Source organism: Triturus cristatus, chromosome 4_1 (assembly GCF_964204655.1).
Source record: "Triturus cristatus chromosome 4_1, aTriCri1.1, whole genome shotgun sequence".
Classification (NCBI taxonomy): domain Eukaryota; kingdom Metazoa; phylum Chordata; class Amphibia; order Caudata; family Salamandridae; genus Triturus; species Triturus cristatus.
The window spans coordinates 154437925-154456748 of NC_140585.1; the positions used below are offsets into that span (position 1 = coordinate 154437925).

The 18824-nt window shown below is 46.1% G+C and overlaps 1 protein-coding gene across 1 annotated transcript in view; it reads left to right on the forward strand.

Moving 5' to 3' along the window:
- The first annotated feature begins 233 nt into the window (after nt 1-233).
- The window catches only part of LOC146853745 (olfactory receptor 5J3-like), a 104754-nt gene continuing 86163 nt past the window's right edge, over nt 234-18824 (forward strand). The window contains exon 1 of the mRNA XM_085650860.1: nt 234-509. The gene's annotated coding sequence lies outside the window, so the exon portion shown is untranslated. The remainder of the gene's footprint in view (nt 510-18824) is intronic.

Consider the following 18824-nt stretch of genomic DNA (forward strand, 5'->3'; position numbering starts at 1 on the left):
CTACCCCACACACACACACACACATTCTGTCCTTGTCTCTCTGTGGTGTATACATCTTTTCGATTCTGCTCTTCATTGTCCTAACTCGTGTTTTAAGCTCCTACTGTGCTTTTCGTTGCCAAAGGCATATTTCGGTCATTCAAGGGCATCAATGCTAACACAGGGACAGGACTTTTTACAGAACAAACAAGCCCACATCGTGTGCACACAAAGAATGCACCAGGGAAAGAAAAGTCTAAACATCACACAGAATCCCGCGAGGGGAAGAGGGAGGGAGTGAGGCTCAGGGGGTGATGGAACCTCACGCCACCCCCTCTGCTGGGACTTCCAGACTGGTTGTCTTTCACTGGTTAGGGGAGCGCGTTCCTTATATAGCCCTGAAGCCAAGTGGCTGCAAATCGAGAGAAGGCAAGCAGGACACGGCTGGAAGCGACAGGCAGCAGAGGGACCCGCGCCGTCCGTTCACTTATGAAGAGCAGAATTAGCGCCTCGAGGCGGCAGATTCCACGGTGAGCTATGTCAGCCTCACTTCTTCACCCCTTTCTCACTTCTTCACCCTTTTCTCACTTCACCCCTTTTTCACTGCTTCACCCCTTTCTCCCTTCCTTTACGGATCTATCACTCATTTAGAAGTCGTCTTTCTTTATGGAGCATTTTTACAAAAACTCAAAATACAATCACACAATGTCGGTCATTTCAGATGCACAACTATTTTGTCTGTGGTAGTGTTTAAGAACATTTCACTTCACAGGAGCATCTCTGGCACGTATTTTACACGGTAAAACTAGTCTGAACACAAATAACAAAGTTTAATGTGATGGAAACCAGTGCAGGATTGTCTGCCATATACCATGTCAGGGGCAACGTGCAAAGACAGTAGCACGCGCACGCAGCTGACCACAGCATCGGACATCGATGCACACCAATGAGTACGCACAAAAAAAGAGAAGTGTCTCACTCTGGCAAATGAAGGCGCACACAGCAAGGCCCGCATTATCTTAAAGGCCCACTCGCGTCTCTGGGAGAAAAGCACAAACTCCATTGTGGAGTGCGGGAAAAGATACCACAACAGTGTTTAGATTTTTACTTTATGATGTGTTGGACATGTTTACACAAAACTCTACAAAAGAGGCCTGAATTGTAAGGACTCAAGGAGGTGTTGGTACTGACGTTGTCCCTGTAGTATTTTACAACGTTTCTCCTTCTTTTGTTTTTGTGCACAGCTGCATTTCAGGCTGTGTTTACGTTTCCTTGCACTTAAGATTCTTTGAGGTCTTTCTTTCTTTTGCTGCCATTTACAGAACACCGGTCACTTAAGTAAAACCGGGTTTATATTTCTCAAGGTGTCTTTCGAGGTACTGTACTTATATCTCAATTTTAACTGCAGATTTGTGTCATTTGAGATTCTAAAATTGTGCACCGTTTTACAGACCTTATTTGGACGATTTTTTAGAGGGAGTCATTTTTTGATCGTAAGTTATTTGTGTCTGAAGCTCTTTGGATGTCGGCTTGTGTCTGTGCTTCTTCGCGTGACATTACCGCTGTGACATGACTGCTTTTGTGGTAGGTCTTTTGTTGTGTGGATGCTCTGCATTTATGGTGCGTGTCTGATCTATCTGGTGTATTTCTATTTCTAATGTTCTTTTGTGGTAGGACGCTGGTTTGCTTTGCTGTACTTGATATGAGGGTTGATCTCTTTGTGCTGTGGTTTGCGTAGAGTGTTATTCATTTCATAGCAATATGTTTGTGTGTAGTTTATTCTCTGGTGCGAGTGCTGACTTTTGTCATTGTATGTTTTTTCCGTGACTTATCTTCTATGTAACAAGTTCCTGCACTTATATTTTAAGTGTAATATGTCTTTTACTGCATCGTTCTTTGTTTTCTTTTTCTATATGGACCCAGGGCCTGATTGTGATCTCGATCAATGGTGCTCTGTCCATCAGGTTATAGGATGACCTTTCTTTGCAACCCTGATGGACCACCATCCATCAGATTTGGAGATGACTCACGGCTTGTCGCCCACCATGATAGCAGTTCCTTTCAATGTATACAATGTTTGATGGGCGGGTGTTCATCAAATGTTTAAATATTTTAGCTTTTCCTAAAGCTGCAGTTTGTTTCTGAAAAATTAAACCTAATTACCCTCCCCCGGGGAGTTTTCTCCCAGGGTAAAGAGGTCATTATTTCTATATCTTGCCCCCTGGAGGGGTCAGGCCTAAACAAATATTATATTGTTGAACTAATTAGGGCCAGCTGTGAATGGGCGCTCCTCCAGCGGCCTTTGTCAGCCATCCAAGGAAGCTTTCTCTTGATGAAGACAACCAGCCCTCCATCAACCGAAAACTTAGAGTCCACCCATCTCCGAGTGATGGGAGTGCACCTGGGGTTTGGTGAACTGCGTCCTCCGTTGTGTCTAAGAAAGAGTACCCTGCGGCCAAACTCTATACCATGCCTTTAGTGATAACTGTACTAACCCGTCGTGAAGTATATAGAAAGTAGTTTTCCAAATTTGACTTAAAATGTACTTGTTGTAAAAGGCTGTAATGTGAGTACTGTTGAAGGTTTGTTGTGAGAATGTCAGAAGAGAGAGAATGTTGAAACAGTATGTATTTGTTACCGAACGCAATCTATTCTAGAGGAATATATGACATGGTGATGTTTGGTACCCAGAGGGGCAGATTATCGTGGAGGGAGTATTGAGTGGTCACAGTATCATGACCAGAATATTGAGGTACAAGATATCAGCAGGTATGTTTACATTTTCTATACCTAACTCCATCTGATCGTATCTCGAAGATATATATATATATTCATGGTACACGGCCGATTAGACAGCAATCGTAAATCTATAGCGCCCTCTGTGCACTTGTTCTAGACTAAAACCAAGGGGGGGGAAATAGCACCCATTTATATTATGCTGTATAGAACAAAAGAAGACCTTCATTTCAGATCAGCATCTCACAAGTAGATCAGGTGTTCCTGCTACACTTTGCTTTGAAGTAAAGATGTCTAAGTGAGAAAAGCTCTTAGGCGCGCGGCTGGTGAACACGCGATTACTTTTATAATAATAATAATTCCACGCATGTAAGGTGTAAACATATCACCCCTAATGGTATCTAGGCACTGGGCCGTTAGGGAGATAAAAGTGAGCTATTGCCCAGAGTCACATGATGCTGAGCTGAGCTGTCAATCGAACTGTGAGCCCCTCGTGCTGGTGTCAGCCACTCTGGCCGCTGCGCCACACCCCTCCCTCTATTGATCAATGCCAGATTACATGAAGGGAAAATAATGCAGTCCAGGTGTTGGGGATCTGAATCAGAATGTTCTTGTTGCCTGCTTCCCTGCATGAAACATAGAATGTACTGTTGCGGCAGTGGCTGCCTGGGGTTTGCCATGACGGGACGTATTAAATGAAGGTCTCACCAGATATAGTTGTACTTCTTTTCACCTGGGAAAGCCTCTTTGAAGGTGGATGCAGTGCTAGGGAGCAGGTCAAATAAGCAATGTGCAGCCCCTTTCTGTGACCTGGCTGTTAGTTCATAGGGCCCCAGGTGATGTATCCTCATTTGATTCTGCCACACAAACCCCTCCCTGGGAACCATAGTTGTTCACCCACTTGTGGTATTGCCTTCTTGCCAAGCAAATCTCTTCATGATTCTGCAGTACAAATCCATGCTTCTCACCTGGTCAGCCTCTACCTGGATATATCCTTTGTTCGCTTATTTGTGCCCCGGGGAGGCGGAGGTCTTAAGTTCACAGTGAGGCTTCTGCACTTTGACAAACTGGATGATTCTGGGTCAGTCGCTAATGTCCATTTGTGTTTTTCTCTTCACCACAAATATTAGGAGCATTTCAAAATACATTACCCCCAGGTCCCTACGTCCTCGACACCTTCATCACAAGTGAGATTTACTATCTCACCGACAGAAAAAAAGAACGCAGGAATGCTGGACCTACCCTCCCCCTCCCACTGGGAGTACATAAGGCGTACTGGTCCCAGCATTCCTCCTGTTCTTTTTTTCTGTCTTGCTGTCAGTGGTGTGGACGTGGCAGGAGTGGGGGCGCTCCTGCCTTTTGCTGTTTACTTACGCAGAGACTGCTGGTCGGTCCTTCGTCTGAGGCCTCTCCCTCCCTGCCGGGCTTGGGGGGAGTGGCACGGGCTTCTACTTCGTTATTCTGCCACGCGGCGGTGGTGATATCGCGTTGGCTTTTTTTCTGGCCCGATGGCCGCCCCTCCTGGCCTGCCGGGCTTGCTAGGGGGCGCGGCCGGTGTGCTGCTCCCGGATTGGCTGCAGCTTCCTTCCCCTTCCAGTTTTCGGCCTGCCTGACTTCCGGTTTTGACGGCGGGACGGAAGTCAGGCGCCTCGATGTTCCCAGCTGTGGGCTGCTCGTTAAAAACGGGCCGGTGGGGTGAGTACCGCATAGCGGTTTTATGCTGTGGAGTTTCTTTGTTTTTGGCTGTGATTATTGTGTTCTACTGCCATGGGGAAACGTTCAAGGAAGAGGCATCATTGGGAGAGGTCTACCTCTTCTTCTTCGTCTGCTGCTTCCAGGTCTCCTTCCCCTGCCAGGTCTCGATGCCTTGATGGTGGTGGAGATGCGCGTCTTAAGCGCTTGATCTGTGAGACTCTGACCGAGATGGGTGATGTTGGGTCCCGTCGCAGGTGCCCTGCTCCAGTTTATTCGGACTCTTCTGGCGATGAGTCTGCTTGGTTGGGGGACAGTGAATTGAAGGGCAAATATGTGGACAAGGACGCGTTGCCGAATATTCTGAAGCATGTTAAAGAGAACATGGGGTTCCCTGATGAGGACTCTCCGAGTACCTCTAGGGGGCCTTTGTTGCGTCAGTTTCAGAGTGCTGCCACGGTTGATGTTCCTGTCCATCCCTTCATTAAAGATGTTCTGAAGCATGAGTGAGCTGATCTTGATCGCATTTTGATTCCGCGCTTCATGGCTCGGCTTTATCCTCTGCAAGATATGGCGTCGGCCTTCCGGATTCTATCCCTATTGACTCCTTTGTGGCTTGTTTGGTGGGGCGCACTTCCCTAGCTGAGGACGCCGTGCTGAAGGATCCTGTAGATAAGAAGGCGGATGTGGCGCTCAGGAAGGTTTATTGTGGTTCCCACCTGGCCTTGTGGGCTGGCATCTATGGGACATATGTTTCTCAGTCTCTGCTGTCTGACCTAAAGTCGCTCTATCAATCGATGGACAATGCCACAGACTGTTACGGTATACTTGAGCTGATCGAGCATCAGGTGGAGCTCCTGTCCGATGTCTCCTTTGATGTGGTGCGTGCTTCTGCACTGTCCGGCGGGGCTTGTGTGGTGGCTCGTCGCAGTCTTGTCCTTAAAGACTGGAAGACTGACTCTGCGCAGAAGGTGTGCGCTTTGTGGTTGCCTTTCCAGGGTACTATGTTATTTGGCGGGGAATTGAAGGCCAAATTGCATAAACTGTTTAAGGAGAAGAAGCATTCTTCTTCGTTTAAGGTCTCCACTTCTGCTCCTGTCCCTTCTAAATCCAAGTCTTTCTTTCGTCCTGCCTCTCGTAGACAGTTTGTGAGAGGCCAGGGAAGGTTTGCTTGTGGCCGGGGTCGGGATCGTAAGGCTAAGTCCCCTCCGCTTGCCAAGCCGCGTTCCTGACTCTTTGGCGGTGGTTCCCGGTTTGTTGGTTGGAGAGCAGCTGTGCTTCTTCCTGGCTGCCTGGGATCAGTCTTGTTCCGACGTATGGGTGTTGGAGCTCATTCGCCTGGGTTAAACTCTGGAGTTTTTGGTTCCTCCTCCAGATTCCGGGGTTCGGCCTACTCCCTGGCCTTCATGCCGTTTGAAACGGGCTCATCTCTCTCAGGGGATTGTGAATCTTCTTCGGAAGGGTGCGTTCAGGAGGTTCCTACTTTGGAGATGGGGGAGGGATTTTGTTCCCTGATCTTTCTGGTTCCCAAAAATACGGGGGGTTTCCGCTTGGTTTTGGACCTGAGGGTGATGAACAAGTGGGTGACCAGGGTTCCTTTTCGCATGGAGACTTTGCAAATGGTTATTCCTTTGGTGCTTCCGGGTCACTTCATGTACCCTGGATATTCAGGATGCTTATTACCATGTTCCGATCCATCCGCAGTCCCGCAGGTTTCTGCGATTTTGTGTTCTGGGGCGTCATTATCAGTTCATGGTGTTGCCCTTCGGTCTTCGGTCGGCGCCGAGAGTCTTTACGAAGGTGGTGGCTCCTTTGGTCGAGTGGCTTCATCTCCAAGGGGTGATTGTGTACCCGTACTTGGACGACTGGTTGGTCCATGCTCCCTCTCGGGTCCTGTTGTTGGAGGCCTGGGAGGTGGTGTGTTCGGCATTACAGGCCCATGGTTTCCTGATCAACTTCCCCAAGTGTCAGCTGACGCCGTCTCAGGACATGGTTTTCATTGGGGCCCACTTCCGTTTGGATCTGAACCGAGTGTTCCTCCCCGAACCGCGGGTTGTGACGTTGGTGTCCCTTGCTCGGCGTTTCAGGGTGGGGGTGCCTTTCCAGTGCGCCTTTGGTTGCGTCTTATGGGTCTGATGGCAGCGACTGTTTTTACGGTGGCCTGGGCACGTTTTCATCTGTGTCCCCTTTGGGTGTACCTCCTGTCTCTCTTGAATCCCCTGTCCCGCGATTTGGAAGTTCTTATTCCAGTGTTTCCTGTGGTCCTCCCGGTTCTTCTGTGGTGGTCGGTGAGGGGCCATCTGTCGCTAGGTCTGCCTCTGCAGTCTTCCCCTTCTCTAGTCTTGACAACGGATGCCAGCTCCTTGGGGTGGGGTGCGACCTTGGGGTCTCGATCCCTTCAGGGTTGTTGGTCCCTCCTGGAGAGCCTCCGGTCGTCCAACTGGCGAGAGCTAACGGCTGTGTCCCGGGCTGTGATGGGTTTTTGGGGTCTGTTGCTCGGTCGGAACGTGTTGGTTCGTACCGACAATATGGTGACGGTGGCTTATCTCAATCATCAAGGGCAGGTTCGTTCGGCCTCTTTGAATGCGGTGGTTGTTCCCCTGTTTTGTTGGGCAGAGGGCCATCTGCTGTCTCTGTCAGTGGTTCATCTCCGGGGAGTGGACAACTGTGTGACGGTTGTCCTGAGTCGTTGCTTTCCGGATTCTCTGGAGTTGTCTCTCACCCCGGTTGCGTTTCGGCTTGTGTGCGGGAGGTTTGGGCTTCCCTCCCGGCACAATGCACAGCTTCCTCACTTCTGCTCCCGGTTTCTGCAAGAGGGCTGCTGGGGTGTGGACCCCCTGTCGATTCCTTGGCCATCCTGTCTCCTCTATGCCTTTCCTCCTCTGGCTCTGGTTCCCCGATTTCTGGCCCGTTTGTGTCAGGAGGATCGGGAGGTGGTGGCGCTCGTGCCGTTTTGGCCTCAGAGGTCCTGGTTTCCGACGGTTCATCTTTTGGCGATGAGGGGTCCCTGGTTTCTTCCCCTGTCCCCGTCTCCTCTGAGGTCTTCCCCGTCCCTGTCTCTTCTCCGGTTGAGGCTGTCGGTGTGGAGGTTGAGAGGCAGGGTTGGAGGCGGCGCGGTTTCCCAGAACATTTAGCGGTGGCCCTTCAGCATTCCTGGCGGCCTTCTACCCTCAAAGCTTATGATCGGCATTGGGGTAATTTCGGTCGTTGGTGTTCGTCGTTGTGCCTGTCCCCTTTGTACTGTTCCTTGCAGGTTGTGCTTCAGTTTTTGTGGGAGGGTTTCGAGAAGGGTTTGGCTATGTCTACTCTGTGTGCCCAGTGGACCGCGGTTAGGGCATTTCTTTCCCGTGGGGGAATCTTTCGGATCTTGAGGACTTGGTTTCTCGTCTGCTCCGCAGTTTTCTATTTCTCGTCCTGTGCCTCGCCCTTCCTTTCCCCTGTGGGATTTGCCGTTAGTTCTTCAGGTTTTGATTGGTCCACCTTTTGAGCCTTTGGTTGAGGTGGATTTGAAGTTTCATACTCTCAAGTGGTTTTTCTGGTGGCCGTCACCTCTGCTCATCGTCTTGGGGAGTTGGGGGCCTTGATGGTGCGTGAACCTTTCCTATCCTTCACGGAGGGTGGGGTGGTGCTTCGCCTTGATTCTTCTTTTGTGCCGAAGGTTTCTTTGCAATTTCACAGGTGCCAGGAGTTGGTCTTGCCTGCCTTGGGCTCTGTTTTGGATTCTCCTGGTGGTCCCCGTTGGTCCTTGTTGGATGTGTGCCGGGCTTTGCGCATTTATCTTGATTGCACGGCGGTGTTTCGCAAGTCGGACTCCCTTTTTGTCTCCTTTGGGGCTGCTTCACGTGGGGGTAAGGCTTCTTCTGTGTCGATAGGGCGTTGGCTGAAGCAAGTCATTTCCTTGGCCTACTCTCAGTCTGGGTCTCCTCCTCCTTTGGGGGTTCAGGGTCGTTCTACGAGGGGGGTGGCTGCCTCTTGGGCGGAGGTTCGGTGTGTTCCTCTCTCTGAGATTTGTAGAGCTGCCACATGGGCCTCTTCTAATACTTTCATCAGGCAATATCGGCTCCTCAATCTGTTGGGAGATGATGGGAGTTTTGCGTTGGGGGTGTTGAGCTCTGTTCGCTCCTGATGTTTTTTTCTTTTTTGTCTCCAATAAATCTCTGGGTTTGTTTTGCTGTCCTGGGGGTTTGTTGTGTTTTCTGGAATGAATGCCGGTGTCTGATTTGGTATTTCTCACTTGTGATGAAGGTGTTGAGGACGTAGGGACCTGGGGGTAATGTCCTATTACTTACCGGTAATCTTCATTACTCCGGGTCCCGTAGTCCTCGACACCTTCATTACTTCCCTCCCTCCCTCCCTGTCTGCCGGCCTTCATTGTGGCTTGGTATTTCAGGAGGAATGCTGGGACCAGTACGCCTTATGTACTCCCAGTGGGAGGGGAAGGGTAGGTACAGCATTCCTTCGCTCTTTTTTTTCTGTCGGTGAGATCGTAAATCTCACTTGGGATGAAGGTGTTGAGGACTACGGGACCCGGAGTACAGAAGATTACCGATAAGTAATAGGACATTCTATTTCAGATGTAAGATTTTTTCTTAAAATGGGCACATTTACACTAGAAAGAGTATTTCCTGTGGGATCCCGCTGGTGATGTCCCTCTCCACATAGTCAACTCTAGTCATCCCAGTATTGTTAGTCACTATATCAGGGTCACAACTGTGCTAAGACTTTTTTTCACCCTAAACACAGTTTCTGGTCCTTACCTCGGCAACGCTCTTCCTTGTCCCCTCCACATTCATCAAATGTTATTTTGCCCTAAGGCTTCCCTGCCTAGAACAAACACAACAGCGACTTAATTTTCCCTTGGATGATGTATTTGGAAAGCTGTCATAGGCCATGCTAAAATTCAGGAGCACCACATATGTTTCTCCTTAATAACACGACTAAAAATAAAGAGCTGACAACCCGCTGAAGGGAAAGTGAAGAGAGAACTTGAAGTAATTCTCGAAGACAACCTCTAGACTTGGATACGCAAAAGGATGGTGTCCAAACCAACAGATTCATCATTACAAATATGTCCAGGCAAAAAGATAATTTTGCAGATGTAATTTGTATATTTATGTGAATTTGGCATAGTTACGCCAAATTTCCAAACTATGGGCCATATTATCAAGCACAGCGTTAAAATTATCGCCTCTTTAGAATTCCAATAGAAGCCCAGGTTCACACCAGAACATGGGCTTATATTGGAATTCTCAGGGTATATTATCAAGCCCATTATCGCCGCTTTAGCGGCAGTTTCCTGCCGATAAAGTGGCGATAATTTTATCACAGTTCTTGATATGTCCCTATGTCATTATGCCACTTTGCATAGTCATGTTCCTAACATGATAAAAATTTAGCAGGGGTGTGCCATGGGCAGTTGAGTTAAATTTTTAGTGAGGTCACATTTTGTGCTAAAATATAGTGTTGAATGGCAGATTTGAAATTCGCAATAATTATGTGTAATATTGAATAATTTTACTGAAACTTTGCATAATTATGCGGGGAACAACCTTTACAACGCAACTTTTACAACGCACTACCATTACAACGAAACTGTTACAACGCAAATGCATTGACAACGCAGGACATTACAACGCAAGTCTTTTCATCGACTTGCACTAGATGGCGTGCTAACATTAAAAATAGTGTAGTTTACTATCCAAACACCTTCCCTACTGTTACGTGGGCTGGAGTTAGAATAGTAAATTACACTTTTTTAATGTTAGCACGCCATCCAGTGCAAGTCGATGTAAAGACTTGCGTTGTAAAGACCTGCGTTGTCAATGCATTTGCGTTGTAAAAATTTCGTTGTAACAGCATGGGTTGTAAAAGCATGCGTTGTAACATCATACATCCAATTATGCAAAAGCAAATTACGCACATTTCACAAAACCCTAATTACAAATCATGCACTAAAATATTATTTGGGGACATCCTGGAATCTGGATCAGAAAGGGAAACTGGGCTTTCATGATTTTGATAGGTGCTGGGCCCGCAACAAGTTGCTTTGAGCAGTATACTACAAGAATGTGGTCGTTAGTAACGTCTTGTTGCAGAACTGAACTGAATTAGTGATGGATGAGAGAAATCTGTAATGTATCTTTACGCCTGATTAATTTATGTGTGATAGATTATAAATAATCTCCTTACATTCTAGCATCTTTTCTTATATTGTAGTCACGTTCTGAAGTCAGAAACGCCTGTAATAGGAAAATAAGAAAATGATGCATCAAGTTGTTTGTAAATTTTGTAATAAGTTGTCACAAGTGACTTGATACATCATAAAGGAAGTTGATGCAGGGAAGCCTGTGGAGTTCTGAGTCAGTAAGCCTACATGTCTCATGGAACTCCTCAGTGACATGCAACATCCATATAATGTACACAAGGGGGTACCTTATCTCATATATATACTTGGACTACGTAAATAAACGAATACTTCAGAAGGTCATAGAAAAAGCTGCTAGACTGCTACATCTTCCTTTAATAAATCTGATATATTCGTAGACCTGCATGTATTAAATTATGATAAACACATGCTACGGGTTACGGAAGCGCCTACTGCCCGTGTTTTCTTTGCAGTCTTATTTCCGTCTCTTGTTTCTTTCAATGTTTTTATTTTTAAACAAATGCATGGAATGACTCTTCGTGCAATTGGGAATGTAGATAAACAGAACACAAATGAATGTGCTTTCTTATGTTGTGATAGAACAGATCAGCAGGGAGTTGATATCTAGGACTATAATCCTATTGGGTATGTCACGTAGGCATTTTGAACAAGCATTGGCATAGCCAATAGGTCTAGCATTTGGGACCTTATAAGTGTTTAGCCATGCAACAGTTGATGTTGTTGCACCAAGGATATTGTGCTGCACAACTAAATACTTATAAGGTCCCAAAAGCGAGACCTATTTATTTATTTATTTGCGGGTTTATATAGCGCTAGAATCGACTCCAATGGAGTATCTCTGCGCTTTGGGTCCGGTTTTCAGCTGGTCAGTAGCAAACAGGGGAGGGCTGGCCTAAAGTTCATTTTTAAACAGAAAGGTTTTAAGTTGTTTCCTGAATTTCAAATGTTCGGGACATAGTCTTAAAGTTAGCGGGAGACTGTTCCACAATGTAGGTCCCACCACTGATAATGCTTTGCCACCATGTCTAGCCTTCTTGGCACGAGGCACTACCAACAAATGACCATTGCTGGATCTAAGGGTCCTGGTAGGGGTATAAGGAATACATTTATTTTCCAGATATAGGGGACCTTGCCCATTTATGCTTTTGTGAATCAGGCAGCATATTTTAAACTTAATCCGTTGACGGATTGACAGCCAATGCAACTTTTCCAAAAGAGGTTTTGACGCTGTTCTTGGAGGGGCATTAAGGACCAGTCGAGCCGCAGTATTTTGGATAACCTGTAGTTTCGCCAACACTCCCTCATTTGCTGAGAGGAGCAGGCCATTACAATAATCCAGCCGACTCAAGACAAGAGCCTGCACCAAGGTCCTTCTGGAGGAGTCCGGCAACAAAGGGAAAACCTTATGCAGCAGGCCAATAGTGTAGAAACATACACCTGTGATGTAGTGGGTATGCTGCTTTAACACTAAATCCTGATCAAGACGTATCCCAAGATTTTTGACGACTTGCTTAGGTTCAGGAACCATACCCAGATCAGAGGGCCACCAATCGGGGGACCACAGTACCTTGGCTTCTCCAAACAACATAATCTCTGTTTTGCTGACATTGCATTGTAGGTAGTTGGAGGACATCCATTGTCCTACAGCCTTCATGCCTGCCGAAAAAGAGATGGATGTGTGCCGGGCTTTGCGCATTTATCTTGATTGCACGGCGGTGTTTCGCAAGTCGGACTCCCTTTTTGTCTCCTTTGGGGCTGCTTCACGTGGGGGTAAGGCTTCTTCTGTGTCGATAGGGCGTTGGCTGAAGCAAGTCATTTCCTTGGCCTACTCTCAGTCTGGGTCTCCTCCTCCTTTGGGGGTTCAGGGTCGTTCTACGAGGGGGGTGGCTGCCTCTTGGGCGGAGGTTCGGTGTGTTCCTCTCTCTGAGATTTGTAGAGCTGCCACATGGGCCTCTTCTAATACTTTCATCAGGCAATATCGGCTCCTCAATCTGTTGGGAGATGATGGGAGTTTTGCGTTGGGGGTGTTGAGCTCTGTTCGCTCCTGATGTTTTTTTCTTTTTTGTCTCCAATAAATCTCTGGGTTTGTTTTGCTGTCCTGGGGGTTTGTTGTGTTTTCTGGAATGAATGCCGGTGTCTGATTTGGTATTTCTCACTTGTGATGAAGGTGTTGAGGACGTAGGGACCTGGGGGTAATGTCCTATTACTTACCGGTAATCTTCATTACTCCGGGTCCCGTAGTCCTCGACACCTTCATTACTTCCCTCCCTCCCTCCCTGTCTGCCGGCCTTCATTGTGGCTTGGTATTTCAGGAGGAATGCTGGGACCAGTACGCCTTATGTACTCCCAGTGGGAGGGGAAGGGTAGGTACAGCATTCCTTCGCTCTTTTTTTTCTGTCGGTGAGATCGTAAATCTCACTTGGGATGAAGGTGTTGAGGACTACGGGACCCGGAGTACAGAAGATTACCGATAAGTAATAGGACATTCTATTTCAGATGTAAGATTTTTTCTTAAAATGGGCAAATTTACACTAGAAAGAGTATTTCCTGTGGGATCCCGCTGGTGATGTCCCTCTCCACATAGTCAACTCTAGTCATCCCAGTATTGTTAGTCACTATATCAGGGTCACAACTGTGCTAAGACTTTTTTTCACCCTAAACACAGTTTCTGGTCCTTACCTCGGCAACGCTCTTCCTTGTCCCCTCCACATTCATCAAATGTTATTTTGCCCTAAGGCTTCCCTGCCTAGAACAAACACAACAGCGACTTAATTTTCCCTTGGATGATGTATTTGGAAAGCTGTCATAGGCCATGCTAAAATTCAGGAGCACCACATATGTTTCTCCTTAATAACACGACTAAAAATAAAGAGCTGACAACCCGCTGAAGGGAAAGTGAAGAGAGAACTTGAAGTAATTCTCGAAGACAACCTCTAGACTTGGATACGCAAAAGGATGGTGTCCAAACCAACAGATTCATCATTACAAATATGTCCAGGCAAAAAGATAATTTTGCAGATGTAATTTGTATATTTATGTGAATTTGGCATAGTTACGCCAAATTTCCAAACTATGGGCCATATTATCAAGCACAGCGTTAAAATTATCGCCTCTTTAGAATTCCAATAGAAGCCCAGGTTCACACCAGAACATGGGCTTATATTGGAATTCTCAGGGTATATTATCAAGCCCATTATCGCCGCTTTAGCGGCAGTTTCCTGCCGATAAAGTGGCGATAATTTTATCACAGTTCTTGATATGTCCCTATGTCATTATGCCACTTTGCATAGTCATGTTCCTAACATGATAAAAATTTAGCAGGGGTGTGCCATTGGCAGTTGAGTTAAATTTTTAGTGAGGTCACATTTTGTGCTAAAATATAGTGTTGAATGGCAGATTTGAAATTCGCAATAATTATGTGTAATATTGAATAATTTTACTGAAACTTTGCATAATTATGCGGGGAACAACCTTTACAACGCAACTTTTACAATGCACTACCATTACAACGAAACTGTTACAACGCAAATGCATTGACAACGCAGGACATTACAACGCAAGTCTTTTCATCGACTTGCACTAGATGGCGTGCTAACATTAAAAATAGTGTAGTTTACTATCCAAACACCTTCCCTACTGTTACGTGGGCTGTAGTTAGAATAGTAAATTACACTTTTTTAATGTTAGCACGCCATCTAGTGCAAGTCGATGTAAAGACTTGCGTTGTAAAGACCTGCGTTGTCAATGCATTTGCGTTGTAAAAATTTCGTTGTAACAGCATGGGTTGTAAAAGCATGCGTTGTAACATCATACATCCAATTATGCAAAAGCAAATTACGCACATTTCACAAAACCCTAATTACAAATCATGCACTAAAATATTATTTGGGGACATCCTGGAATCTGGATCAGAAAGGGAAACTGGGCTTTCATGATTTTGATAGGTGCTGGGCCCGCAACAAGTTGCTTTGAGCAGTATACTACAAGAATGTGGTCGTTAGTAACGTCTTGTTGCAGAACTGAACTGAATTAGTGATGGATGAGAGAAAGCTGTAATGTATCTTTACGCCTGATTAATTTATGTGTGATAGATTATAAATAATCTCCTTACATTCTAGCATCTTTTCTTATATTGTAGTCACGTTCTGAAGTCAGAAACGCCTGTAATAGGAAAATAAGAAAATGATGCATCAAGTTGTTTGTAAATGTTGTAATAAGTTGTCACAAGTGACTTGATACATCATAAAGGAAGTTGATGCAGGGAAGCCTGTGGAGTTCTGAGTCAGTAAGCCTACATGTCTCATGGAACTCCTCAGTGACATGCAACATCCATATAATGTACACAAGGGGGTACCTTATCTCATATATATACTTGGACTACGTAAATAAACGAATACTTCAGAAGGTCATAGAAAAAGCTGCTAGACTGCTACATCTTCCTTTAATAAATCTGATATATTCGTAGACCTGCATGTATTAAATTATGATAAACACATGCTACGGGTTACGGAAGCGCCTACTGCCCGTGTTTTCTTTGCAGTCTTATTTCCGTCTCTTGTTTCTTTCAATGTTTTTATTTTTAAACAAATGCATGGAATGACTCTTCGTGCAATTGGGAATGTAGATAAACAGAACACAAATGAATGTGCTTTCTTATGTTGTGATAGAACAGATCAGCAGGGAGTTGAAATCTAGGACTATAATCCTATTGGGTATGTCACGTAGGCATTTTGAACAAGCATTGGCATAGCCAATAGGTCTAGCATTTGGGACCTTATAAGTGTTTAGCCATGCAACAGTTGATGTTGTTGCACCAAGGATATTGTGCTGCACAACTAAATACTTATAAGGTCCCAAAAGCGAGACCTATTTATTTATTTATTTGCAGGTTTATATAGCGCTAGAATCGACTCCAATGGAGTATCTCTGCGCTTTGGGTCCGGTTTTCAGCTGGTCAGTAGCAAACAGGGGAGGGCTGGCCTAAAGTTCATTTTTAAACAGAAAGGTTTTAAGTTGTTTCCTGAATTTCAAATGTTCGGGACATAGTCTTAAAGTTAGCGGGAGACTGTTCCACAATGTAGGTCCCACCACTGATAATGCTTTGCCACCATGTCTAGCCTTCTTGGCACGAGGCACTACCAACAAATGACCATTGCTGGATCTAAGGGTCCTGGTAGGGGTATAAGGAATACATTTATTTTCCAGATATAGGGGACCTTGCCCATTTATGCTTTTGTGAATCAGGCAGCATATTTTAAACTTAATCCGTTGACGGATTGACAGCCAATGCAACTTTTCCAAAAGAGGTTTTGACGCTGTTCTTGGAGGGGCATTAAGGACCAGTCGAGCTGCAGTATTTTGGATAACCTGTAGTTTCGCCAACACTCCCTCATTTGCTGAGAGGAGCAGGCCATTACAATAATCCAGCCGACTCAAGACAAGAGCCTGCACCAAGGTCCTTCTGGAGGAGTCCGGCAACAAAGGGAAAACCTTATGCAGCAGGCCAATAGTGTAGAAACATACACCTGTGATGTAGTGGGTATGCTGCTTTAACACTAAATCCTGATCAAGACGTATCCCAAGATTTTTGACGACTTGCTTAGGTTCAGGAACCATACCCAGATCAGAGGGCCACCAATCGGGGGACCACAGTACCTTGGCTTCTCCAAACAACATAATCTCTGTTTTGCTGACATTGCATTGTAGGTAGTTGGAGGACATCCATTGTCCTACAGCCTTCATGCCTGCCGAAAAAGAGTTCTTAGTTTCCGAAGTAAGGGTTTTGAAGGGGAAGAGGAGCTGCGTGTCATCAGCATAGGACACGGGAATAAAACCAAATTTGAGCATCACTCTTGCCAGGGGTACCACATAGATGTTAAAAAGTGTAGGGCTCAGACAAGAGCCCTGTGGCACCCCTTTCGTAATTTCGCTATGCCAATGCTTGTTTCGGTATGCAGGTGTGCACAGAACGTTCATGAATAACAATGTTAGGGAATACCACTACAGAGGGCTGACATGCATTTTTAAGGAAATTTTAAAAAGAGCAATGAAGAAAATAGGAGAAAACAGAGAATATCAAATAGAAAAAGTGAACATTCAGAAAAAGAGGGGTAGATAGAAAGTGGAAAGAAATAACAGAAGGAGAAAGGATGGGTGATAGGAAAGAATGACAAGGTGAAAGGTTTGAAGCGTGAAAGGAAGTGTGCACTGAAGGATGGCATGGCGAGAGGGAGAATAGATTGAAGGGTGAAAGGATGAATGTAAGACTGAAGGAATCAGGGGGTGGAAGGATTAATAAATGGGAGGGTGGAAGAATGGGCAGATGGGTGAAAGGATGGAGGAAGGGGGTGTGAAAGGATGGTTAGGTGAAAGGATAGGTTGATGTTGGGAAGGTGAAGGCATGGACAGATGGGTGTATGACTAGATGTAAGGCTGAGAGGATGGATGTATGGATAGATGGAAGGAGGATGAAAGGCAGAAGCGAGTGCTTCTAATGAAGGTTGGGTTTGCTCTCTTCCTGTGGTCATGTGATTAAGGTGTGCTTCAAGTGGGGGATATTTTAATTTGTTGGGTACTCCCTTACCTGTCCGTTTAAATCCCTGTCATTACTTCATGAGTGAGCCCAGGACATACCTGCAGCGAGGTGCCTCAGTCATGCCCTCTGTCAGCCCTCATTAATCTAGAAGTGACCCCAGAATAATTCTCAGCCGAGGTACCTCAGCCGTGCCCTCAATCAGCCCTCATTAATCCGGAATAAACCTCCGCCAGGATACATCAGCTGTCCTCTGTAGCAACCAGAAGTGAGCCCACCGTAACCCTCCACCAGGGTACCTCAGTCTCGTTTTGTGCAATCCCTGCTATTCCGTACGTGAGGCCAGCGTGACCCTCAGCTCTTCCCTGTAGCAGGTCACGCTAGTCTTGAACCCAGCACATAACTTCACCGAGGTACGTTTGCCGTGTACTGTAGCAACCCTCGATATACCAGCAGGTAAGCTGTGCAGTCCAATCACCGTGTCACACTTTCTACTGTTACTGCACGTAATATACAGGCAGCACTTCCAAGCCACACCAGTCCGCCTTTCCAGCACCCCAAATATTCGACGTAAACACACATTTAGTTCTGCCAATGCGCATCTGTCCTGTATTCCAAAGCGACTCGCTGATGTATTGTATTCATTACGGCGCCAGGTGTTTTCAAGGCACACAGCTCTATAAACGAAGGTCAGCCGCATGGCACCTCCCTGCACTTGGAAAAGCCCCGCATACAGTCCTACCAATGCCCTTCAACCACATCCTAGAAGGGACGATTTTTTTAAGCTCTTTTTATACAGCGCGAACTCGAGCAGATGGTGTTGGGGCGCTTTGCATCAGCACCAGTTAAATTACACAAAGAAGTATGTATACAGCTCGGCTAATGCCGCTCAACCCTGCACTACAGCGCTAGTTATTTTTATTTATTTATGCAATTTTATACAGCGCCGACTTTACCCAAAGGTGTCAGAGTGCTTTACAATAGAATCAAGAGCGTTGCATGAGGAGTTTTACAAACGTACCCGTTACAGATAAAAACGGAAAAGTTGAAAAAGTAAAATGAAATAAGAGGGGGCAATCACAGCATCAAAACAAACAATCATTGGCCGCGCGCAGACGGGTGGGGAGGTGGTGAAGCGGGAGTTGTGTGCGCGCGCGGCCAATGCTACGAAAGTGATCGCGATCTAGATCGCTGTGAAAGCGAAAGTGATCGCGATGACGCGCTAATGGCGTTCCTGAGTGCTGCTGGCTGGCCTAGCGCATGGCAGCAGCGCGCGTGCATGCTTACGTGCACGCAAGCGCTAGGCCAGCCAGCAGCACTTAAAAAAGCCACATACAAAATGTCTCTCTGAGCCAGCGCATGCACTGGGCTCAGCGAGACCTAAAAATCAAAATAAGTAATGAAAAACTAGACGAGTAGCTCAGGGGGACCTTCCCTTGGATGCAATGCTGTCACGGACACTATACTTGCATGGACTGAACTTAATGCAAAAGTCTTTGCAAAGAGATCTTTTTTCAGTACCCCTTTTTAGGTCGAGCATTCGAGACCTCTTGTATATACATGTGTTCCCATACCTGGCGTGTCACGCAGTTTGGTGCTTACTTTCCCTCCATGTTAAAGAAAGGTAGCTGTTTAAGCACCCAGGCTAATGTGCTACATATCTAAATACATATGAGGTCCCAAAGGCGAGACCGAATGCATTGCAAATGCTTGTTTTAC